Source organism: Macaca nemestrina, chromosome 8, assembly GCF_043159975.1.
Source record: "Macaca nemestrina isolate mMacNem1 chromosome 8, mMacNem.hap1, whole genome shotgun sequence".
Taxonomy (NCBI): Eukaryota; Metazoa; Chordata; class Mammalia; order Primates; family Cercopithecidae; genus Macaca; species Macaca nemestrina.
The window spans coordinates 146,206,175-146,232,781 of record NC_092132.1 but is presented as its reverse complement, the minus strand read 5'-3'; the positions used below and the strand labels follow the sequence as shown (position 1 = coordinate 146,232,781).

At 47.1% G+C, this 26,607-nt stretch overlaps 1 long non-coding RNA gene across 2 annotated transcripts in view; it reads right to left on the bottom strand.

Annotated features, from left to right (window-relative positions):
• Positions 1-13,374: 13,374 nt before the first annotated feature.
• Positions 13,375-26,607, bottom strand: part of LOC139355936 (uncharacterized) — a 29,127-nt gene continuing 15,894 nt past the window's right edge. The window contains exons 1-3 of one of the 2 annotated variants that reach the window (XR_011607272.1): positions 23,120-23,331; positions 20,393-22,231; positions 13,375-14,051 (exon numbers count right to left, since the gene is read on the bottom strand). This is a non-coding gene — a long non-coding RNA (uncharacterized lncRNA). Of the gene's footprint in view, positions 14,052-20,392; positions 22,232-23,119; positions 23,332-26,607 lie in introns of those variants that run through there. The other variant, XR_011607271.1, reaches the window with a different exon arrangement.

Sequence of the window (26,607 nt, the reverse complement as noted above, 5' to 3'; positions counted from 1 at the left end):
AGAGTTAACTTCTCATCAAAGTGTAAAATTGAGTGCTATTGGCTGTGAGTGGTGGCACTTGCCTGTAATCCCAACATTTTGGGAAGCCAAGTTGGGAGGATCATTTTATCTCAGGAGATCGAGACCAGCCTGGGCAACATAGCAAGACCTCATCTCTACTCAAAATAAAAAGTTAAATAAATAAATAAATAAAAATTAAAAATTAGTTGGCTTTGGTGGTAGTGCACATGTGTGGTCCCAGGTACTATGGAGGCAGAGGCAGAAAAATCACTGGAGCCTGGAAGGTCGAGGCTGCACTGGGCCGTGATCGTGCCACTGCACTCTGGCCTGAGTGATGGAGCAAAACTCTGTCTCAAGAAAAAAAAGGTTGGGTGCATTGGCTCACACCTGTAATCCTAGCACTTTGGGAGGCCAAGGTGGGTGGATCACCTGAGGTCAATTCAAGACCAGCCTGGCCAACATAGTGAAATCCCATCTCTACTAAAAATACAAAAATTAGCCGGGCGTGGTGGCACGCACCTGTGATCCCAGTTACCGAGGAGGCTGAGGAAGGAGAATCGCTGGAACCCGGGAGGCAGAGGCTGCAGTGAACCAAGATTGCGCCATTGCACTCCAGCCTGGGTGACAGAGCAAGAATGTGTCAAAAAAAAAAAAAAAAAAGAAAGAAAGAGAGAAAGAAAGTAAGTATTTGATTACCTTTGGGATTCTATTATTACCTTTTTTATTTTTTACTTTTTTTTTTTGAGATGGAGTTTTACTTTTGTTGCCCAGGCTAGAGTGCAATGGCGTGATCTCGGCTCCTTGCAATCTCTGCCTCCCGGGTTCAAGCAATTCTCCTGTCTCAGCCTCCTGAGTAGGATTACAGGTGCGCGCTACCACACCCAGCTAATTTTTGTATTTTTAGTAGAGATGGGGTTTCATTACATTGGTCAGGCTGGTCTCGAACTCCAGACCTCAGGTGATCTGCCCACCTTGGCCTCCCAAAGTGCTGGAATTACAGGCGTGAGTCACCGCACCTGGACCTGAAATGAATACTATAAATATATTTTTAGTGAGTCACCTTATTACCTTTTTTATCTGGCTACTTTAAGATATTTTTGTCTTTGGTTTTCTTCAGTTTTATTAAGATGTGTGAAAGTATATTTTATTTATTCAGGTAGGGATTTATTCTATTAGATTTGAGCTGTGGATTTGGGCGTTTTATCAATTCTAAAAAATAACCAACTATTATCACTTCAAATATTGCCTCTGTTTTATTCTCTCTTCTGGGATTCAAACTTATTCTGTCTTCTATGTATCTTATCCTTTCTTTTCTGTTTTCCATTTATCTCATTTCTTCATGTTACATTCTGGTTAATTTCTTCTGGATAATTTCCTATTCACTTTAATTGTGTCCAATTGGCTGTTATGCCCATTCATTATTGAACTTTTAATTTTCAGTTATTGTATTTTTCATTTGCGCAAGTTCTTTTTGCTTCCTTTTAAAATCTGCTGTGTCTCAAAGTCATTGAAAGAGAAGGGGAAAAAAATCTGCTATATCACTCTTGAAAGTTTCCCGCAGATATTTCCTAGCTTCTTCTTTATTTCCTTAAGCATGCTAATTGTATTTTTGGTGGGTTTTATTTTTGTGTGTGTCAGCGGGAGGGTCCCTCTCTGATTATTCCAGCAGTCAAAGCATTTGTAGATCTCATTCTCTTGCCTGTTCTTTCTCCTGGTTCTCCTCACAGTACCTTGTTTTCTTTTGGTGTCAGGTTACCTTTCATTGTGTGCTGCTCATTGCACTAAAAATACATTTATAGTAATCATTTCAGGTCCAGGATGACACTACCTTCCTCCAAAAAGGATCTTCTTGCCTCTGCCGGGTGCCTAGAGGCTCTGTCTCTCCAGAGCTACCTTAAACCAAGTCCAAAGTGTGATGTTCCTTGGACCACCCAGGCAGTGAGAACTCTAGCTGATAACCCCCAGAAGGACTGGTGTGTATCTGGTTTACCCTTACTCTAGAGTTGTGGCCTTTTGCAATCCAAAATTTTCTATTCAACTTCCCAACTTTCGTGGACTTAAATATTTATTTCTCTCTGGCATCATCCATGAGACTGTTAAAGAAAAGTCTAAATTTGTCAGGATCAAAAACTACCATCAAGGCAAAAATGATTTCTGAATTCTGTTTACATCTCCCAGTACCTATTTACATTTCAATGTTGGCCTAATAATTTGGTACTTATCTGGGTAAATCCCCAAACTCCTTCCCGTGGCTGAGCCCTTTCAGGTCACATCTCCGAGCTCTGACTCCGTCCTTCCTTAGGCCCGAGCTGCCTGCCACCTCCCAGGCCCCCACTTCTGCCCCCACAGCCAGGAGACTGCCACCACCCACCCGAGGCCACCCTCTCAGCTCTGTCTGCAGCCACGTCCAGCCCGGGCGTCCCTGAGAAACTCCCAAGCTGGAACCAATGGGCATGTAGGCAGCGTTTTGGGGACACTGTGGGGAGACAGAGGGTGCCGAGGAACGGGAGATGTAAACAGGAAGGTGGAAGTGATAAGGAGGTCGTTTCAAGGGAACTATAATGTATTTTTAAAAACAGCAAGGCTTGGGGAAATCCTGGTCTGAAGAATAGCAGTGCCTGGTCATCAGGATCAAAGCAAAGCTGACACACCCCTTGGCACAGAGCGGGGAAGAAGAGGCAGCTGTGTGCTGCTGGGAGTGGCTCCTCCCGGAGCTGCAACCGTTCATTCGTTCAATCCAACATTGATCAAGCGCCTATTTCTTTTCAGTTCTGCACAAACACAAATCTGGCAAGTCCCCCTGGGCCATGGCACCTGGGGAGTACCCAGGTTTACTTTTCCTGGGCATCCCAGGCACACAGCTGCCTCCACACCTTCGTACTCACTTTTCCTCTGCCTGGAGGGCGTTTTCAGTGATATCCACACATACCACTCCTTTCCTCTTCTTTAGTAAAATGTCACCTTCCCTGCCCATTGTATTTAAAACTGCAGTGACACCCCACCCCCTAGTCTCCATGCCTATCTTCCCAGGCCTGTCCCTAACATTTGGAGAGCCTGGAAAAAGAATAAAAATGGGCTGGGCACGGTGGCTCATACCTGTAATCCCAGCACTTTGGGAAGCTGAGGTGGGTAGATCACCTGAGGTCAGGAGTTTGAGACCAGCCTGGACAACATGGTGAAACCCCGTCTCTACTAAAAATGCAAAAAATTAGAAGGCGTGGTGGCATGTGCCTGTAACCCCAGCTACTCAGGAGGCTGAGGCAGGAGAACCGCTTGAACCCGGGAGGCGGAGGCCGCAGTGAACCGAGATCACCCCACTGCACTCCAGCCTGAGTGACAGAGCGAAACTCTGTCTCAAAAAAAAAAAAAGAGTAAAAATGATGGTTCATCCCCTTTCTCTTCCCACCCCCATTTCCATCCTGCACCTCAGTCATATATTTGAACATCCCAGCTACATCCCCAGGAAACAGTCACCTCTTGACCGTTTTTTTGGCTTACGGGTACATTCCACCCTCTCAGGCGGAGACCTTTGGGAACACATACAAGCCCCGCACATGGGTTCAGTGCTATTTGAGCAGGAACTCTTGAGGTCTTGGATAACCAGAGTGAAACCTAGAGAAGGATCCTGGGCTTCCAGGGACCACATCCCCTCGTCCTGGCCGACTCCTTGCCATGGAGGGACTTAGAGAAGGGTGCAGCTTGGGGCGAGGGTTCCTCTTGCCCAGGTCTAAGGATAGGACTGTCCCTTCCACTTTATTTTTCCGCAAACACTCAACACCGTCTAACATACTATATATTTTAAGTATTTAGTTTGTTTATTGTCTGAAAGCCTCCAGTAAAATGTAAGCCCCATAAAAGGCAAGGATTTCTGTTTTGTTCACTATTATACTCTCTGAACTTAGTATCTGGCACATAGTAGGTGCTCAATCAATATTTATTGAATAAATAATGGATTGCCAGGTTTGAGATTCCAGAAGATAGGCTAAAGGCACCTAGTCTTCTTAAAACTTCCTTGTTCTGCAGAGAGCTTCTGGCAAGAAGAGTGTTAGGTGCATGGTGCAAAACCCCCTCTTTTCAAACCTGCAAACCCTAGAGAGGAAACGATGCATCCTGCTCTTTTAGAAGACAGCGGCGCCTGGGCATGGTAGCTCATGCTTGTAATCTCAGCAGTTTGGGAGGCCGAGGCAGGTGGATTGCTTGAGCTCAGGAGTTCAAGAGCAGCCTGGGCAGCACAGCTAAACCCCATCTCTACAAAAAAAATTAAAAATTAGCTGGGCCTGGCCGGGCACGGTGGCTCAAGCCTGTAATCCCAGCACTTTGGGAGGCCGAGACGGGTGGATCACGAGGTCAGGAGATCGAGACCATCCTGGCTAACACGGTGAAACCCCGTCTCTACTAAAAAATTCAAAAAACTAGCCGGGCGAGATGGCTGGCGCCTGTAGTCCCAGCTACTCAGGAGGCTGAGGCAGGAGAATGGCATAAACCTGGGAGGCGGAGCTTGCAGTGAGCTGAGATCCGGTCACTGCACTCCAACGTGGGCGACAGAGTGAGACTCCGTCTCACAAAAAAAAAAAAAAAAAAAAAAAAAAAAAAAAAATTAGCTGGGCCTGATGGTGCCACGAGTTCCAATCAAGTGGAGAGTTCAGATGCATAAACCAACAGCCAAATATAAGACAATAAGCACCGAAATTAAAGGGTGGTCAAGGTATCATCCACAACCAGGTGAGAGTACAGTGAACATTGCCTGTGTGAGTCACGGAGACCTCCAGGGTGGAGTGACATGGGCTGCACTTTGAAGGATGAGTAGGAGCTTCCACTTTCGAGAAGCTCAGTAACTGTCTGTAGCGGCATAACTTCTTCACACTAAAAGATGGTTAGCACATGTGGTCCTACTCTTGTAAAATACGTATATGTATTTGCACAGAAAAATGTTTTTAAGTCTAAGTAATATGTTAATTAAAAATTAGCAATAGGGGCATGGTGCAGTGGTTCATGAGTAATCCCAGCACTTTGGGAGGCCAAGGAAGGCAGATCGCTTGAGGCCAGCAGTTCAAGATCAGCCTGGACAATATAGCCAGACCCTGTCTGTCTGTCTGTCTGTCTGTCTGTCTCTCTCTCTCTCTATATATATATATACACACACACACACATATACTAGTTATATACAGGTAGTGGAATAATTCAGGAAAGTGGGTGATACTTTTTCTTTACACTTTTTTCCGTATAGAAGAGCACATATAATTAGAAAACATTAAGATAATAACAGGCCACATCCACACATCCAATGTGAGCATTTGTGTGGATCTCAGGGTGAGCTGGGGGAGATGACTTCCCAGGCCAAGGAAATGGCACCACAGATCGTGTGGAAGTGGGAAACCATGGAGATATTTTGGAGGAACAGTGAGCCCCTCAGGCTGAGTAAAAAGTAGTTGGAGTCGGCCGGGTGCAGTGGCTCATGCCTGTAATCCCAGCACTTTGGGAGGCGGAGGCGGGTGGATCACGAGGTCAGGAGCTCCGGACCAGCCTGGCCAATATGGTGAAACCTCATCTCTACTAAAAATACAAAAATTAGCCAGGGGTGGTAGTGTGTGCCTGTAGTTCCAGTTATTTGGGAGACTCAGGCAGAAGAATCTCTTGAACCCAGGAGGCGGAGGTTGCAGTGAGCTGATATCATGCCACTGCACTCCAGCCTGGGTGACAAAGCAAGACTCTGTCTCAAACAAATAAACAAAAAAAAAAAAATTAGTTGGAGTTGAGGCTGGAAGAGGAGGTCAGGCTTGGTGGCTCATAACTGTAATACCAGTACTTCAGGAGGCTGAGGCAGGAAGATCCCTTGAGGCAGGAATTTGAGACCAGCCTGGACAATACAGTGAGACCTTTGTTTCTGCAAAAACTTTCAAAACTTGGCTGGGCAGGTGGCGCTGGCTTGTGGTCCCAGCTTCGCCAGAGGCTGAGGTGGATCACTTGAGCTCAGGAGTTCGAGGCTGCAGTGAGTTATAATCGACCCCCTGCACTCCGGCCTGGGTGACAGAGTGAGATCTGTCTCTAAAAAGTAAATAAATAAAATTGGAAGAGGAGACTAAGGCCAGACTGCGGGGCCGTAAATTTCAGGCAAAGGCTTTTGGCCTCTGACCTACCTTCACGGCATGGCTTGCAGCAAGAAGGTTTTGCTTTCAACCGGGGGTGTCTCTCTGCACCCCGTTTCCCAGATGGCAAGAAGCTCAGACGTGGCCGAGCTGAGCCGGGATCCCACCTCTGGTGACTGCATGGCCTGGGCGGAAGGGCAGGGGTAGGGGCAGCAGAGGTGGAGGTGCAGTTGTGGGTTGGGAACTCGGCGGCCCCACCTGCCCGCGAATGCGCTCCAGACACAGGCAGGAAGGTCCTGAGACAGACCTCACGGGAGAGTTTCCCAGTCCCCCAGACACAGCCCCAGCCACAGACCCCACTGGAGGAGGGAACGCCTGCGTCACAACAGAAGCCACGGAGGCGGGCCACAGGATGCTCCAGCAGGCGTGTGTATCGCCATCTGTCCTCATGGGAAGGTTCCTCCCCGCCGGGATGGAGTCCACCGGATCGCGACCCAAGCGGGGCTCTCGCCACTCTCTCCGCCTCCCCGCTTCCTCGGAGTGAGGTGGCCGCTCTTTCCCAGATGGCCGCTTGGTGGCGCTGCCAGCATTAACCGAGGGCGCCGCCGGACCCCGCTGCCGCTGGAGCTCCGTGGAGAAGCGCTCCGTGGTGACTTCCAGTGGCCCAGTGGCCTGCATCACTTGAGCCCTGCATTCGACTCAGATCCAGGCCTGGAGAGGCCTGTCAAACCCACATAAGGTAAACAGATAGGACAGAAATGGTGGCTGTCCATCATTCAAGGACATGTGGTCCCTGTGAGGTTATGCGATCTGCTCAAGTTTCCTTGGCTCAAATATCCAGCAAGCCACCCTGGGCAACCTAACGAGACTCATCTCTACAAAACATGAAAAAAATTAGCCAGGCATGGTGGCAGGCATCTGTAGTCCTAGCTACTCCCGAGGCTTAGGTGGGAGGATGGCTTGAGCCTGGGAGGAAGAGGCTGCGATGAGCCATGACCACACCACTGCCTTCAAGCCTGGGCAACAAAGAGAGACCCTGTCTCCAACAAACAAACAAAAAAGTTTAGTAAACAGAATTGCTTCCCTTTTTGTTGTTTGTTTTCTGAACAGTGCATATTTACGTAGTAAACAAAATGCAGGGCTCAGAGGGATCAACAGGGTATTGGTGGGTCCAAACTGTCCCCAACAGGATTTGGGTAGGAAAAAAAAGCAGACAGCCCTGAACTTTGATTTCAGACCTGAGAAACTGTGGGAGGTCACAACTATAAGATGCAGGAGACAGCGCTGGGAATGGCTCAACATGGGTCTCTGGACTGAGGAGAGAGTCAAGGCCGTCAACTGAGCCTGACTCTTCCTCCCAGCCTCTCAGGACCTGGCTCAGCTTAACTGTGAAGTGGGAACACTGGCCAATGCCCTGCTCAGCTGGGAGGGAAGAAGTCCGGTAGGCAGAAAAGACTTTTAAAATTATTACATGCTCAATGAAGACAAAGAATTATTAATATCATTATCTTAATCATCATTATTGGAAAAAGACCTCTCATCCAGTGCCCAGGAAGAGCAAAGACCAGAAAGCACACACTCCTGGCTCCTCCTATTTTACGTGGACATTAACATAGATGGGATTCATCTATGGTGTTTTCACTTTGCAGCCAAATTTCCTGGTAGTTTATAAGTCATTAGCTTGAGGGATACTCAACCTGGAGTCATTTGGGTACTGGGGCCAAAAGCTTTCTGGGGGAACCCAAACTCAGAGTGTGACCTCCCCCACCGCAAGGGTCCCATTTCAGAGGTTATAAAGCCATAACCTTGACCTTGCCTCTCCCTCTTCTCTACCCTCTCCGCCTCTGCCATGTGACTTTTTTTGCTGCATTTGCTCCAGGTCCTCACAATTGCCCTCCACCTCCACCAACAGATTCCTAGCCACAATGGCTGCAGCAAGCTACAGAAGTCAGGAGCAAAACTGGACAGGGACCACTGAATAACTCATGTTTATAACATCCTTTATATTTCTCATTTCACTCATGTAGAAGAAGACAAATGGCCATATTTCAAAAAAGGCTTGAACAAACATCTCATGAAAGATGTATGAATGGTCATTGGGCACAGGAAAAGATGCTCAGTGTCATTAATCATCAGGGAATTAAAGCCACAATGAGATCCCACCGCACCCCCACGAGAGCAGTTACCTTAAAAAGACGGACCCCACTGATTGTCGCTGAGGATGTGGAACAACTGGAACTCTCATCGCTGCTGGTAGCAGTATAAAGTGGTACAACCACTTCAACACAGTTTGGTCGTTTCTTTAAAAGTTAAGCATGTACCTACATATGATCCAGTGGTTTCGCTTTTAGGTATTTACCCAAGAGAAATGAAAACACAAGACTTGCAGTAGAATGGCCACTGTGATTTTCCTTATAATGGCCAAGAAATGGAAACTTAAACTTCTGTCAACAGGTAAGTAGATAAACAAATTGAGGTCTGTCTATTTGATGGAATACTACTCAGCAATGAAAAAGAATGAAGTGTTGATACAGGCACCTGTATAGAGGAATTTCCAAATAAGAACCCAGACCCACTGAAAAAATAATGCATACTATGTGATCTCATTTGTATATAATTCTAGAACATGCAAATAAATCCCAAGTGAGAGCAGAATCAGTGGTTGCCTAGAGATAGCGGTGGAAGGAGCAGGAGGGAAGGATGATAAAGGGCCACCAGAAAGTTTTGGGAGGTGATGAGTGTTTTCATTGTCTTGATTCTAGTGATGGCTCACGGTGTATATTAAAGGGTTTAATGTTATTGGCAGGGCATGGTAGCTCATGCCTTTAATCCCAACACTCTAGGGGGCTAAGGCAGGAGGACAACTTGAGGCCAGCCTGGGCAACACAGCAAAACCCCACCCATACAAAAAAAAATCAAAATTTATCCAGGTGTGGTGGTGTGTACCTCTAGTCCCAGCTACTCAGGAGGGTGAAATAGGAGGATCACTGAGTCCAAGAGTGAAAAGTTGCAGTGTGCCATGATCGCACCATCGCCCTTCAGCATGGGCGACACAGCAAGACCCTGTCTCCAAAACAAAACAAAACAAAACTTATCAAAGTGTACACGTTAAACACATGTAGTTTACTGTATGTCAGTTATGCATCATGAAAGCTGTTAGTTTTTTTTTTAATTTTTAAAAGGAACAAACCACTGATACACATAACAGATGGATGATTGTCAAAATCATTCTGTTGAATGAAAGAAGCCAGACGTGAAAGATAATGTTCTGTATGGTTCCATTTATTCAAAATGCCTAGAAATGAAAACTCATGGGGGCCAAGTGTGGTGGCTCATGCCTGTAATCCAAGCACTTTGGGAGGCAGAGGCAGGCAGATCTCCTGAGGTCAGGCGTTGAAGACCAGCTTGGTCAACATGGTAAAACCATGTCTGTACTTAAAATATATATATATATATATGAATTAGCTGGGCATGCTGGCACACGCCTTTAGTTCCAGCTACTCGGGAGGCTGAGGCAGGAGAATCACTTGAACCTGGGAGGCACAGATTGTAGTGAGCCAAGACCGTGCCACTGCACTACAGCCTGGGTGAGAGTGAGACTCCATGTCAAAAAAAAAAAAAAAGAAAAGAAAATTAATGGGAACAGACAGAATATCAGTGGCTGCCTGGGGCAAACGTGGAAGTAAAGACAGATTGCATATAGTTGTTTAAAAATATGTCAGACACTTCAGGAGGCTGAGGCAGGCAGATCCCTTGAGCCCAGGAGTTCAAGACCAGCCTGGGCAACACGGCAAGACCTCACCTCTACAAACAAAATACAAAACTTAGCAGGGTCTGACGGCGCGCACCTGTAGTCCCAGCTACTGAGGAAGCTGAGGCGGGCGGATCACCTGAGCCCAGGAAGTCGAGCTGTGATTATGCCACTGCATTCCAGCCTGGGTTGATAGAGTGAGACCCTGTCTCAAAAAAGTAAATAATAAAAATATATCAGAGCAGCCGGGCGCGGTAGCTCACGCCTGTAATGCCAGCACTCTGGGAGGCCAAGGCAGGCAGATTGCTTGAGGTCAGGAGTTCAACCAGCCTGGACAACATGGTGAAATCCCGTCTCTACTAAAAATACAAAAATTAACTGGACATGGTGGTGCATGCCTGTGGTCCCAGCTGCTTGGGAGGCTGAGGTAGGAGACTGGCTTGAACCCAGGACGTGGAGGTTGCAGTGAGCCAAGATCGCACCATTGCACTCCAGCCTAGGTGACAGAACGAGACTCCATCTCAAAAAAAAAAAAAAAAAAAAAAGCCAGGTGCAGTGGCTCATGCCTGTAATCCCAGCACTTTGGGAGGCTGAGGCAGGTGGATCACAAAGTCAGGCGTTCGAGACCAGCCTGACCAACATGGTGAAACCCCATCTCTACTAAAAATACAAAAATTAGCCAGGTGTGGTGGTGCACACCTGTAATCCCAACTACTCGGGAGGCTGAGACAGGAGAATCACGTGAACCCAGGAGGTGGAGGTTGCAGTGAGCCAAGATCACACCACTGCACTCCAGCCTGGGTGACAGAGCAAGACTTCATCTGGCCGGGCGCGGTGGCTCAAGCCTGTAATCCCAGCACTTTGGGAGGCCGAGACGGGCGGATCATGAGGTCAGGAGATCGAGACCATCCTGGCTAACACGGTGAAACCCTGTCTCTACTAAAAAATACAAAAAAAAAAAACTAGCCGGGCGAAGTGGCGGGTGCCTGTAGTCCCAGCTACTTGGGAGGCTGAGGCAGGAGAATGGCGTGTACCCGGGAGGCGGAGCTTGCAGTGAGCTGAGATCCGGCCACTGCACTCCAGCCTGGGCGACAGAGCATGACTCCGTCTCAAAAAAACAAAAAAACAAAACAAACAAACAAAAAAAAAGACTTCATCTCAAAACAAACAAAGAAACAAACAAAAAAAAATCAGAGCATCAAATACTTTTGATTATAGTTGCTTAAGCACAATGAATCACAAAATCCACATATCCATAATGATACTCAAAGAAGGGAGACCCAAGACAATAAGAAAATGCAACTCATTTGTTACTCTTTGAGGTGATTATAAAACTGGCTCCTGCTTTGGAAATTATAATTTAAAGGGAAGGAATTCTAGTTTATTCTGCTTTTCCAGGAGGAACTATATTTCAGTTGATGAGGAAAAGCTCTGCTTTACGGAAAAATACACCAGCTAATAAACATCAAATGAGGCCAGGTGCAGTGGCTCACGCCTGTAATCCCAGCACTTTGGGAGTCTGAGGCAGGCAGATCACTTGAGGTCAGGAGTTTGAGACCAGCCTGGCCAACATGGCAAAATCCCATCTCTACAAAAATACAAAAAAAATTAGCCAGGCATGGTGGCAGGCACCTGTGATCCCGGCTACTCAGGAGGCTGAGGCAAGAGAATCGCTTGAGCCCAGGAGGTTGAGGTTGCAGTGAGCGAGATTGCGCCATTGTGCTCCATCCTGAGTGATAGAGTAAGACTTTGTCTCAAAAAATAAAAAAAAAAAATTTTTTTAAAGTGATTCATAGAATTAGAAAATAATTATTTTCCAGTCATTGAGGGTTATTCTTTAACGTTGAAATTACGAAGTGAATTGTAAACAGGGAACTGGACATTCGTACAATGCTAAGGGAACATTCAAATATTACTTTCTGGACACAAGCAGGAAAATATTGTCCAGTGGGGAGATCAAGGTGTCTCCCTCTAATCCAGGAGTTATCGTAAACAACACTAATGGAAGGACAACCAGATTCTCTGTGTCTCTTGATTCATCTCCTATGATTAATTCCAGCCAATGAGTTAATGTCAATCTACCTTTCAACTATAGGCAGTATAGGTGTGAAGGAACAGGCTAAGCTTCACCACAGGAAGCAACTAGACAAGCCCAGAAAGTGGGGGGCATTCTGCAGAACTCTTGGTGCCAGGATCAGCGTGATGACGAAAGGGTCTACTTTTGAGTCAAAGAAATTTAAGAGACATAACAACCAGGTGCAATGCTTGGTTCTATATAAACTAACTGAAAAGGACATTAGGGGTCTACCTGGATTGAGGTAGGTGATAATAAAGAATTGTTACTTTTTAAGTGTGATAATGCTAGTTTAAGCTATATTGGGAAATCTTTTTTTTTTTTTTTGCTTGAGACACGGTTTCACTCTGTCACCCAAGCTTCAGTGCACTGGCACCATCATAGGTCACTGAAGCCTTGACCTCCTCAGCGCAAGCGATCCTCCCACTTCACCCTCCCGAGTAACTGGGTCTACAGGCACAGGCCACCATGCCCGACTAATTTTTTAAAAAATTTTTTTAGAGATGGGGTCTTGCTATGCTGTACTGGTTGATCTCAAACTCCTGGACTCAAAGTAGGAAATTTTTTTTTTTTTAACATATACTGAATGCTTAAAATTTGTAATTCATGAAATACTCCAAAACCAAAATCCCATCTGTTTATGTTAATCCCTTGCATGTTCACATCATTGGTGGGAAGAAATCCGTGAGTCCAATTTTGATTACAAAATCAGGCAAACCTAAAAAGCTTCACGCTGTTGGATTCTGGAATCCAGTTAATGCTATGAAAATGCTGTTCCTGGCTGGGCGTGGGGGCTCATGCTTGTAATCCCAGCACTTCAGGAGGCTGAGGCAGGCGGATTACCTGAGATCAGGAGTTTGAGACCAGCCTGAGCAACATGGAGAAACCCCATCTCTAGTAAAAATACAAAATTAGCCAGGCATGGTGGCACATGCTTGTAATCCCAGCTACGCAGGAGGCTGAGGTAGGAGAAATGCTTCAACCTGGGAGCAGGAGGTTGCAGTGAGCCAATATTGCACCACTGCGCTCTAGCTTGGGCAACAAGAGCAAAACTCCGTCTCAAAAAAAAAGAAGAACAGAGGCCCGGGGCAGTGGCTCACGCCTGTAAACCCAGCACTTTGGGAGGCTGAGGCAGGCAGATCACAAGGTAGGAGATCGAGACCATCCTAGCTAACACGGTGAAACCCCGTCTCTACTAAAAGTACAAAAAATTAGCCAGGCATGGTGGCAGGCGCCTGTAGTCCTAGCCACTCGGGAGACTGAAGCAGGAGAATGCCGTGAACCCAGGAAGCGGAGCTTGCAGTGAGCCAATATTGCGCCACTGCACTCCAGCCTGGGTGACAGAGCGAGACTCCATCTCAGAAAAAAAAAAAAAAAAAAAAAACAGAAAAAAAGAAAATACTGTTCCTGTATTGAGTGTTTTTCAGCAGCCAACGCTGACATCCACGTTCGCTGGCCAGATGAGCAGTGTTGTACTTAGAGCTCAAGACAGCTCCGGCAATCCCTGCTCCCGGGAGTCACACCCCTCTGCTTCCTCTCTGGACCTTTGTCCTGCCCAGCGACCTCCACGTCTGCTGATCCTCCTGTACTGCACAGGGCCGGCCTGTGTAACCACTGGGACACTGCAGAAATGACTGTGTGGCATCCGAGGCAAGGTCCTAAAAGACACTGCAGCTTTTGCCTTGCTCTCTTTTGTGTCACTCACTCAGGGAGAAGCCAGCACCACATGGAGAGAGTGCTCAAGCAGCTCAGATGAAGAGAAACTGAGGCCTCCTGCCAAGAGCCAGCACCAGCTTGCCGGCCATGCAAGTGAACCACCTCAGAAGCAGAAGTAGCAGCCTCATCGAGCCTTCAGATGACAGCGGCCCCCAGCAGATCCCTTACACAGATTCCACGAGAGACCCCTAGGTCAGAACAGCCCAGCTCCATTACTCCCAGATCCCTGATTCACAGAAAACAGGAGATCCTAAATGACTGTTGTTGTCTTAAACCACTAAGTTTGGAAGTAAACTGCTTCTCAGCAAAAGATCACTGGTATAAGTAGTGACGGGCAAAAGCACAAACCATGAGATAGCAGAGATGTGTTTCAGTTCCTGCGCTTCCATTACTGCTGTGCCTGTTTGAGCCTCAGTGATCTCGCCTAAAAAAGAAAATAGCATGAAAATACTACTGTCTCCACAAGTGTGTTAAAGGATCAAACATATATAAAGCACCCAGCACAATGTTAGGTCCAGAAAGATAATAAATGCTGGTTCTCTTCTTTCACCACACTTCCCACCCCACCATTCTCCCACTCAGTGGCAGATCTTCTCATCTGTAAAATGGGCTTGAAACAGCTACCATGAGATTGCTGTGGGGATCAAATGAAAGTCTGTCTTTGGAGAGGTTTTGTAAATCCTAACGTTCTCAGCAAAGGCTCTTACTAGCATATCAGGGCCTGTCTCCGGAGAATCTGCCTAGCATGACTTTCTCTGTTGGAGGTTACAATCAAGGGCTCCCCCAAAAATCTGTTTTAGATTGGAGTCACGCAGACATGAATGGAAAGTGGCAGGAAGACTGTTCTCCACTGCTGACACCGGGCTCACAAACCAGCTATTGCCAAAGAGTTGGGGTTTTGAAAAGCTCAAACTCCAAAGTAGATGGGGGCATGTGATTCCGTGGTCAGGAGACACTGAGGTCACTGTGCAAGCCAAAGATTGAGAGAGGAAGCAAAAATACAAAAATGAAGGCTCCTGTCTAAAGACTCATGAAGAAACAAGGGGAGTTTCGCTGTGTTGTCAGGTTTGTGCCCTCTCCTGGCCTGCGCGTGGACGGGTCTGACATCCATGGTTCAGCAGCTCCCCCGCCCCCCCTTCACACTGCCCTCAAGTCCTTCTGGAGTGGGAACTGGCCTGTGGGGGCCTCCACTCAAGCTAAGCAAACAACCCTCTTAAATCATGCCCTGACAGCAGGCCAGGAACCACGCAGACCGGGGGACAGAAAGAGGAAAAGAACAACAACCTGGTCAAATGACCTGGTCAAATGATGCCTGAAAGTCCCTGTGAAAGTTTTGCTCTCTGAAATGTTGCTTTAAATTCTGGATTTCTTGAAAGATGGCTGCACCTGGGCCAGTTGAGCGGAGGTTGCAGCGAGCCCCGGTATGGCTGAGGAAGACTGGGGAGGCACTGGCTGCTGGGAGAAGGGGAGTGTAATGTTAAGATGCAAAATCGGCCGGGCGTGGTGGCTCACGCCTGTGATCCCAGCACTTTGGGAGGCCAAGGTGGGCGGGTCACGAGGTCAGGAGATCGAGACCATCCTGGCTAACACGGTGAAACCCTGTCTCTACTAAAAACTTCAAAAAATTAGCCAGGCGAGGTGGTGGACGCCTGTCATCCCAGCTACTCGGGAGGCTGAGGCAGGAGAATGGCGTGAACCTGGGAGGCGGAGCTTGCAGTGAGCCGAGATCACCACTGCACTCCAGCCTGGGTGACAGAGTGAGACTCCATCACAAAAAAAAAAAGAAAAAGATGCAAAATCATCAACCAGATGATACTATACTATCAAGGAAAATGTAACAATATTCAGGATCATAACCGGAAAAATTAATCAACTTTCATAAGCAGAAAGGAATCTGCGTGAGCATGGGATCGACATACATTGGACTGAACACTGCCCTTCACGGCTTCATGGCCTAGCAGACAGTCTTTCTGACACACCTTAAATGTGGCAATGTGACAGAGGCTCATAGAGCTGCTGGCTTACCAACGGCAGTGAGCTCCCCCCCTTTTTTCTTTTTTTTGAGACGGAGTTTCACTCTTTCACCCAGGCTGGACTGCAGTGGTGCAATCTTGGCTCACTGCAACCTCTGCTTCCCGTGTTCAAGCAATTCTCCTGCCTCAGTCTCCTGACTAGCTGGGATGACAGGCGTCCACCACCTCGCCTGGCTAATTTTTTGAAGTTTTTAGTAGAGACAGGGTTTCACCGTGTTAGTCAGGCGCCCACCACCATGATCGGCTGATTTTTGTATTATTAGTAGAGACGGATTTCACCATATTGGCCAGGCTGGTCTTGACCTCCTGACCTCGTGATCTGCCCACCTCAGCCTCCTGAAGTGCTGGGATTACAGGCGTGAGCCACCACGCCTGGCCTAAATTTATTTTATTCAATTTTCCTATCATATTATTCCACAGAAGTGAAATAATAAGCACATTAAAATATTTGTGTGCTTCTGCAAGCAGAGCTTTTAAATGTTTTTAATTTAAATGTTAAAATATTTATCTTTAAAAATTTTTGTCCAAAGTTGATGCAAAAAATTTTTTTTCAATAGAGGTGGAGGTAGGGCATGGTGGCTCATGTCTGTAATCCCAGCAGTCTGGGAAGCCCAGGCAGGTAGATGGCTTGAGCCCGGGAGTTCGAGACCAGCCTGGGCAACATGGTGAGACACTGTCTCTACAAAAAATAAAAAACAGAAGTGAAGGAAGATGGCCAGATAGAAGCCCCCACTGATCGTACTCCATGCAGGAACACCAAATTTAACAACTATCCACACAAAAAAAGTACTTTCATAAGAACCCAAAATCAGGAGAGTAATGACAGTACCTGGTTTTAACTTCATATAGCTGAAAGAGCCACTGAAGAGTGTGGGAAAGACAGTCTTAAATTGCCGATCACCTCCCCCCACCCCCCAGCATCCCCTGACAGTGGCTGGCTGTGTGGCATGAAGACAGAATCTGTGTGCTTGTGAGCAGGAGAGCACAGCGATTGCGGGACTTTGAATTGGAACTCAGAGCTACTGACATGGGGCAGAACTGAGCCAGTGGCCCCGGAGGGGAGCATTTAGACCAGTCCTAGCCAGAAGGATAGATTCCAACCCATCCCAGAGGTTGGAACTTGAGTTTTGGCAAGCCTCACCACCATGGGCTAAAGTGCAATGGGGACCTAAATAAACTTGAAAGATGTTTAGGGCACAAGGACTGCAACTCCTAGGCAAGTCCTGGTGCTGTGGTGGGCTCAGAGCCAGTGGACATTGGAGGGCACATGACCTAGTAAGACACCACCCAGGGTGGCTAAGGGAGTGCTTGCAGCACCCCTCCCGCAATCCCAGGCAGCACAGCTCACAGCTCCAAAAGAGACCCCTTCCTGATGCATAGGAGAAGAGAAGGAAAACTAAAGAGGACTTTGTCTTGCAACTTGGATACCAGCTCAGCCACAGTAAGATAGGACACTAGTCACAGTCATGAGGCCTCCATTCCAGGCCCTATCTCCTGGATGACGTTTCTAGACACACCCTGGGCTGGAAGGGAACCCACTGACCTGGAGGGAAGAGCTCAGTCCCGGAAGAATTAATCACTTGCTAAATAAAGAGCCCTTGGGCCCTGAATAACCAGCAGCAGTAACCGAGTAGTAGAGGCAGTGGGCCTTGAGTAAGACTCTGAGGCGTGCTGGCTTCAGGTGTGACCGGAAGCACATTCACAGTCTGGTGGCTATGAGGAGAGACTCCTGCTGCTTGAGGAAGAGAGAGGGAAGAGGAAAGGGCACTTGGTCATGAGCTTAGGTGCCAGCTCAGCCACAGTGAGGAAGAGCACCAAGAGGGCCCTTAGGGCCCTCGATTCCAGGCTTGATCCAGCAGAAGAAAGAATGAGTGAGCTTGAAGACAGACTACTTGAAAATACACAGTCAGAGAAGACAAAAAAAAAAAAGAGAGAGAGAGAATTAAAAAAAAAACAAAGCATGCCTACAAGACCTGAAAAATAGCCTCAAAATGGCGAATCCAAGTTATTGCTCTTTAAGAGGAAGTAGAGAGAGATTGGGTAGAAAGTTTATTCAATAAAATAATAACAGAGAACTTCCCAAACCTAGAGAAAGGTATCAATTTTAAAGTACAAGAAGGTTATTGAACACCAATCAGATTTAACCCAAAGAAGACTACCTCAAGGCATTTAATAATCAAACTCCCAAAGATCAAAGATAAAGAAAGGATTCTAAAAGCAGCAAGAGAAAAGAAACAAATGACATACAATGGAGCTCTAATCCATCTGGCAACAGACTTTTCAGTGGAAAGGCCAGGAGAGAGTGGCATGACATATTTAAAGTGCTGAAGAAAGAAACTTTTACCTAGAATAGTTTATCTAGCAAAAATATCCTTCCAACATGAAGGAGAAAAACCTTCCTGACAAACAAATGCTGAAGGATTTCATCAACTCTAGACCTGTCCTCCAAGAAATGCTAAAAGGGCCGGGGTTGTGGCTCATGCCTGTAATTCTAGCACTTTAGGAGGCTGAGGCAAGTGGACCACTTGAGGCTAGGAGTTCAAGATCAGCAAAACACCATCTCTACTAAAAATACAGAAATTAGTCGAGCATGTTTACGTACGTCTGTAATCCTGGCTACTCAGGAGACTGGGACATGAGAATTGCTTGAACCCGGGAAACAGAGGTTGCAGTGAGTCAAGATTGTGCCATTGCGCTCCGGCCTGGGTGACAGAGTGAGACTCCATCTCAAAAAAAAAAAAAAAAATGCTAAAGGAAGTTCTTCAATCTGAAAGAAAAGGACATCAATGAGCAATAGAAATCCTATGAAGGTACAAAACTCACTGGTAAGTAAACAGAAAAACCGAAAATAATATATATAACACTGTAATTGTTGTGTGTAAACTACTCATCTTGAGGAAGAAAGACTAAAAGATGAACCAATCAAAAAAATCACTACCATGACTTTTCAACTCATAGACAGTACAATAAGTTATAAATAGAAACAATGGGCCAGGCATGGTGGCTCATTCCTATAATCCCAGTACTTTGGGAGGGGGAGGCAGGTGGATCACCTGAGGTCAGGTGTTCGAGACCAACCTGGCCAACATGGTGAAACCCTGTCTCTACTAAAAATACAAAAATTAACCAGGCATGATAATCTAAAAATTAGTACACACCTGTAATCCCAGCTACTAGAGAGGCTGAGCCAGGAGAATTGCTTGAACCTGGGGGGCGGAGGTTGCAGTGAGCCGAGATAGTGCCACTGCACTCCAGCCTAGGTGACAGAGTGAGACTCTGTCTCAAAAAAATAAATAAATAGTACGCGGGGAGATCAAGTTAAAGTGTAGAATTTTTATTAGTTTTCTTTTTGCTTATTTGTTAGTTTGGTTTTTGTTTATTGCATAAATAAGTTGTCATCCCTTTAAAATAATTGTTTACAAGATATTTGCAACCCTCACAGTAACCTCAAATCTAAAAACATACAACAAATACACAAAAATAAAAAGAAAGAAAGTGACCAGGTGTGGTGGCTCACACCTGTAATCGCAGCACTTTGGGAGACCAAGGTGTTGGATAGCCTGAAGTCAGAAGTTTGAGACCAGACTGGATAACATGGCAAAACCCCATCTCTACTAAAACTACAAAAATTAGCCAGGTGCAGTGGCGTGTCCCCTCCTGTGGTCCCAGTTACTCGGGAGGCTGAGGCAGGAGAATCACCTGAACCTGGGAGGCGGAGGTTGCAGTGAGCCAAGGTCGCTCCACGGCACTCCACAGCCTGGGTGACAGAACAAGACTCCGTCTCAAAAATAAAAAATAAAAAAGAAAGAAAAAAAGAAAAGAAAGGCCAGGCACGGTGGCTCATGCCTGTAATCCCAGCACTTTGGAAGACCGAGGCAGGTGGATCACGAGGTTAGGAGTTCGAGACCAGTATGGCCAACAACGTGAAACTCCATCTCTACTAAAAATACAACAACAACAACAAAAATTAGCCGAGTGTGGTAATGTGCGCCTATAATCCCAGCTACTTGGGAGGCTGAGGCAGGAGGATTGCATGAACCTGGGAGGTGGAGGTTGCAGTGAGCTGAGATCATGCCATTGCACTGCAAGGAATCTGAGGGTTTAGTGGCAAGGGGCTTCATCCCAGAAGATTCAAATTTACTAGGCACTTCCTTTTCTGTTCAGGGAATCTGCCTCAGGCCAATGTTAATTGGACCCCAGAGAATCTTTATTCTACCATCTCAAAAACCTTGTTTAAGATTGTCTTAGCTATTTACTGCTGAGTGGCAAATGAGCAGAAATTTAGCACCTAAAACAACACACATTGGCAGGGTGTAGTGGCTCACACCTGTAATCCCAATACTGTGGGAGGCTGAGGTGTGAGGATCACTTGAGGCCAGCAGTTTGAGACCAGCCTCGGCAACATAGTGAGATACCATCTCTACCAAAAAAATGAAAGTTTTAAAATTAGCTGGGCATGGTGACATGTGCCTGCCATCCTAGCTACTCAGAAGGCTGAGGCAGGAGGATCACTTGAGCCCAGGAGTTCAAGGATGCAGTGAGCTATGATCATGCCACTGCACTCCAGCCTGGGTGACAAAGCAAGATTCTGTCTCAGACACACCCACACACACACACCCATGTTCTCTCACGGTTTCTGTGGGTCAGTAATCTGGACACAGCTCAGCTGGTTCCTCATTTTACGGTCTCACACAAGACCACACCCAAGATGTTAGCAAAAGTTGAGTCTTACCCAAAGGTCCAACCGGGGGAGAATCTGCTTCCAAGTTCACTTTTTGGTTGTTGACATGACTCAATTGCTTTTAGGCAGTTGAATCGAGGGCCTTGATTCCTAGATGTTTTTGCCCAGAAGGCGCCCTGTGTTTTTTATCTTGTGGGCCTCTCTAACCAATCAACTTGCTCTATGAACGCTTATAAAGGAGAGAGTCTGCCACCAAGACACAAGTCATCATCTTATATTTACAGAGGTGACATCCTATCATCTTTGCTCTTCTCTGTTAGAACGAAATCGAAGGTCCTGCTCGAACACAGTGGGGGACATGACACAAGGGTGTGAACACCAGGAGTCAGGGACCACAGGGAGCCATCTCAGAGTTCACTCTACACAAGGATATTAATCTTCATTAAGCTCTTTCTGCCCCAGAAAGCAGCCCAGCTTTGGTGGATGTTGTGGGGCCTGTCTCCCAGAAGAGCATTTACGAACCAAACAGTATACAAGGTAATATTAGTCCATTTTTATGCTGCTGATAAAGACGTATCAGAGACTGGGCAATCTACAAAAGAAAGAGGTTTGATGGACTTAAAGTTACACATGGCTGGGGAGGCCTCAAAGTCATGGTGGAATGTGAAAGTCACATCTCACATGGGGGCAGACAAGAGAAGAGAGAACTTGTGCAGGGAAACTCTCGTTTTTAAAGCCAGTAGACTTCGTGAGATTCATTCACCATCACAGGAACAGTGTAGGAAAGATCTGCCCCCATAATTCAATCACCACCCACTGGGTTCCTCCCATGACACATGGGAATTGTTGGAGTTACAATTCAAGATGAGATTTGGATGGGGACACAGCCAAACCATATAAAAGAGCTAGAGTCAAACTCTAGATTTCCTCTTTTTTTTTTTTTTTTCTTTTTGAGACAGATCCTCATTCTGTAACCCAGGCTGACTGCAGTGGCACAAACTTGGCCCACTACAACCTCTGCCACCCAAGTTCAAGCAATTCTCGTGCCTCAGCCTCCCGAGTAGATGGGATTACAGGCATGTGCCAGCACACCTGGCTGATTTTGTATTTTTAGTAGAGATGGGGTTTCACCATGTTGGCCAGGATGGTCTTGAACTCCTGACCTCAAGTGATCTGCCCACCTCGGCTTCCCAGCATGCTGACGCCTGGCCCGATTTCCTCATTTTCAATATAATATGGAATTATCTGATTTCTGGATCCCAGTTGTTTATGGAACTGAAACTTCCATTTATTTTTTGGATTATTTCCAAAAACTGATTGGGATTTTTTGACTGTTTTCATTTGTTTGTGTGTGTCATCAAAAGCTGTATTTGTTATGGAGATTAATAATATGTTCTAATTCCCCAGAACTTAGCCATGTCTAACCCTGATATGGACAAGGTTCCATTACCTTTTATAAGACCTTTACAGTAAGTCCTCAATAAATATTTGTTGAACAAATGAGTAAATGACTGAATGGACGGGTGAATGGATGCTTTCACTGGCCTGGGTTTGGGCAGACAGTAGGAAGTGGGGGCCACTGTTTCACCAAAGGAATCATGCTGGGGAAAACCCCTGAATAGCATTGAGTTGCAGAACTATAAATCTATTCTCATAAATTCCAATCAATCCTGTAAACTTCAGAGCAAAACCGCCAGGCTGTGCTAGTTTGCTCGGGCTTCTGTAACAGTAGGCATTCATTTTCTCACAGTTCTGGAGCTTAGAAGTCTGAGATCAAGGTGTTGGCACGGCTGGCTTCTCCTGAGGCTCTTCCTTCTCTGTGTTCCCACATGTTTTTTTTTTTTTTTCTTTTTTTCTGCGTATGTGCAGCCTTCATGTCTCTCCCTCCTCCTATGAGGACATCAATCAGATTGAATTAGAGCCCACCCTAACAGCTTCATTTAATTTAACTACCTCTTTAAAGACCTTGTCTCCAAAGACTGGGTGTGGTGGCTCACACTGTCATCTCAGCACTTTGGGAGGTGGGAGCGAAAAGATTGCTTGAGCCCAGGAGTTTGAGACCAGCAGGGCAACATAGTGAGACTCTGTCTCTACAAAAATTTTAAAAAATTAACTGGGTGTGGTGGCGCATGCCTGCAGTCCCAGCTACTCAGGAGGCTGAGGCAGGAGGATCACTTGAGCACAGGTAGTAGAGGCTACAGTGAGCCATGATCATGCCGCTGCACTCCAGCCTGAGCAACAGAGCAAGATCCTATCTCTAAAACAAAACAAAAATCAAGACTTTATCTCCAAATATAGTCACATTCTAAGGTAGTTGGACTTAGGGTATCACTGTGTGAATTTGGGGGAAGTCACTATTTAGACCATACCACAGACCAGGCCTCATTTTCGCAGGCTTTCCCGTTCTTGGCTCTCACTGTCAGACCCTGTCAACCCCCAAGTCAGTTGACTGAGGAGACTTCTATTAGCAGCCTCAGACCATTCTTATGGGGGTGTGAGGGGACAGTGCAGGTCCCTAGAGGATATGTCCATCTTCTTTACTCTGGGGATCGGCCCCAGCGTCTGGGGCCCACAGTGGACCCCTCTGAACAGCTTCTCCCCAACCCACACACTCCCACTCCCTCCACTGGGGCACCTCTCTACTCACCCAGCCCTCCTGCACTGCTCCTCAATTCCCACCCCTAACCTTGTCTCCTCACACAACTCCAAACCCTGAACTGCCTCCCGATGGCCCTCAGATTTAGCAGTGGCTGTAGACTCATTCGCGCAGGCACAAACCCTGATGGTACGGAGCTCCCGTTACGCCACTCTGCCCAAGCCCACGAGCAGAGCACACACCCTTCCAGCGGTCCTCCCTCCCTCGCTGCTGCTCCTCCTCTTCCCCTTCCTGGTCCCTCCTCGGATGGCTGACCTTTTAGCCTTAAACTATTTGGCTCACTCCTGGGACCTGTGGAGAGCGTTTTGGTTTGGTTTGGGTTTGGCTGTTCTCGCTACACTGGTGAACTCTCAGTCCCATGAACTGCTGCCATCTGTGTACTGATTGATTGCAAATCCATGTCCCCAGTTTGGCTCTCTGTGAACTCCAGACTCAGCTCTGTTCAGTGTCTTGGCTTGAATGTTTAATAAGGTATCTCATTCTTCACATGCCCAAAACTGAGCTCCTGCTCTCCCCCATAAAACTTCCTCCTCTGAAGTCTTCCCCATCCACGTTTATGGCATTCCCATGGTTGCACAACCATCTCCACCATCCATCTCCAGAACTTTCTCATCCCCCAGCTGAAACGCTGCACCTATTAAACACTAGATCCCTCTTCCCCAGCCCTTGGCAGCCCCCATTCTACTTCCTGGGCCTGGGCTTTTACTTTGATGGCGTGGGCACGATTGGTGGCCTTTGAGCAGAGGAGTATATGATTTGACTTGGATTTTAAAGAAGCCCTTGGGTGCTACGTTGAGACTGGCATGCCGGGGGTGAGGGAGAAAGCAGGGGGCAGGGGTCATTAGGAGGCGCCCAGAGGCTTAGCCAAAAACAAACAAACAAACCAAAGAAACCCAACTCGGAATCATCCATTCTTCCTTTTTTTCTCTCATAGCCCACACCCAACCCATGAGAAAATCTCTGCCTTCAGAATATTCTCGCTTCTCACACCTCCCTGCAAGCCCCTGCTCCAAGTCACCCTCTCCTCTTGCCTCTATTCCTGTTCTGTCTCTCATTTGAGCCAACATTTAAAAAGCAGGAAGCTTCATCCAAAAATAAGGATTTCTACTTCTAGCGAATAAACCAGAAGCCTTGGCAACATTCTGCTATCATCCTCTCTTGGCAGGAATCTGCTAGAACTGAGTAGAAGCTACCCTCTTTATTTAAGGCTTACACGTTCCACTTTTCCTCCTCCCTCTTTTAGTTTCTCCCCAACATGAGGCCATGTATTAATTACCACTTGTCATTGTCACTGAACTTTTTCTTTTAGAAAAAAGAGAAATAGGGGTAGGCATGGTGGGTCATGGCTGTAATCCCAGCGCTTTGAGGGTTCGACGTGGTAGGATCACTTGAGGCCAGGAGGTGAAGACCAGCCTGGGCAACATAGGGAGCCCCTGTCTCTACAAAATAATAAAAATTATTTATTTATTTATTTATTTAGCTAGGTGTGGTGACACACACCTGTGGTCCCAGCTACTTGGGAGGCCGAGGCAGGAAGATCGCTTGAGCCCAGGAGTTTGAGGCTGCAGTGAACCATGATTGTGCCACTGCACTCCAGCCTGAGCAACAGAGTGAGATCTTATCTCAAAAAAAATAAAAATTAAAATGCTGGATGTGGCAGCTCATACTTGTAACCTCAGCATTTTTGGGAGGCTGAGGTGGGAGGATCACATGAGTCCAGGAGTTCAAGACCAGCCTGGGCAACATAGCAAGACCCCATCTCTTAAAAAAAAATAATTAGCTGGGATCTTCAGTTGTTACATAGGTGGAAAAAAAAAAAGAAAAAGAAAAGAAAATAAAAAATTAGCTAGGCGTGGTTGTGCATGCTTGTGTTTCCAGCTACTCAGGAGGCCGAGGTAGGAGAATCAGTTGAGCCCAGGAGATCGAGGCTGCAGGGAGCCGTGATTGCACCACTGCACTCCAGCCTGGATGACAGAGCAAGATCCTGTCTCAAAACAACAGCAACGAAAACCCTGAACTGCCAACCCGGGGAGCCTCTGATGGACTCTGCCCTAACCAGGACTGTTTCTGAGCTGTGGACGGAGCTCATGGGCTACTGTGTTCCACAGTGCAATTCACCTCACCCTTTATGTGAGTGGCACCCCCCAAGGTTGTGCCATGGGCAATCACACAGCCATCCAGTGCATCCTGGAGACAGAGGAGAAGCAGGTGTGGTCTGGGCCTAGGACCGGGACAGCAGGGTGGGCAGGCATGGCCAACAGAAGGAGCCCTCTAAGCATCACTGGGAAAATGAACAGAAGGGAGGAAGGAAGGCGTGGGGCTGGTTACGGGGTCGGACTCTGTTTCCATGACCCTCAAAGCAGATTCGGCAAAGCAAACCCCCGGGGCCTCCGAAGGCCTCGCCAGTCCTGGCTGTGGAGGGGGGGCTTGCAGGAGGCTGCAGGCTCAGGAGCACCCAGGACATCAGTGGCCTCTCCAGACCAGCCTCGTCTGGATGCTTCCGTCACAGTAAAGAGGAAGTTTCTGGACACCAAGAGACAGAGACCAGGCAACATGTTCTCACAGTCTCGGTCCCTGTCCAAAGTAATGCCATGCAATATGGGGGACATCCCACACCGGAGGGGCATCTTCACTGCCCGGCTGTCCAGGGTCCTTACCACCACTGACAGGTCGCCTGGACCCTGCAGCCACACTCTGGAAGAGCCTCTGCAGAGAGACTTAAAGCCCCTTTCCTTTCTTCCCCTGGTGTAGAGAAGGGGCTCACGAAAGCATCCCGTATGCTTCTCTTGCCTTATTTAGAATAATGATGGGCTAGGGGTTTGTTTTTTAACTGTCAAATCGAAACAGAAAAAAGCAAGTGTAGATTGTAGACCCAGGGGACTTTTGCAAGGGATCCTGCCTGCATGAAACTTTCTCTTTTCTCTGCCTGGCGTATTTTCTGGTAAAGGGGAACACAAATCTTGGGGAGGTATCTCGAGAGTCGATAATAGTCATGGTTCAGTTCCATCTGCTTCCCAGAGAATTCTAAATATATTGCGTAGTGAGTGCCAAGACCTCCTGAGACTGGTGGGGGATTGCCTGAGGGGCCCCCATAACTCCTCCATGGACTCGTGTAGCAGGAAGGGGCTGAGGGAGGAGGCAGGCAGGAACAGGAACCAGTCCTGAGTGAGGGCGGGGAAGTGTAGGGTGCCATCTCTCCCTCCAGGGCAACCCAGGGTAGTGGCACTTATGCTGCAAGGTATAATCCCTGCAAGGCCACTGGCAAGGTGATGACCAAGAATGAACTCCAGCAGGCTTAGGAGAGGCAGAGTTCACTCCCCACCACAGGGATCAATAACACTGCGGAAAACAGACGCATTCACTCTTGGCCTGAGCTCCCAGGTGGAAATGGAGAGAGGGGAGGGCATTTGAAGTACAGAGAGCAGCAAAAACACATTTCAAAGGCATGGCTATGAAAGACTTCATGGGAAACTTCTTCAAAAGAATGCCCCACGGTCTACTGTGGCCGCCATTCCTTCCTGGTGCTTAACCTCCCTCCCTCAGCTGCTCTTTCCGGCCACATCTAGTCCTCTTCCCAGCTAGATTCTACTGTCAGAAGATTCAAAGAAAG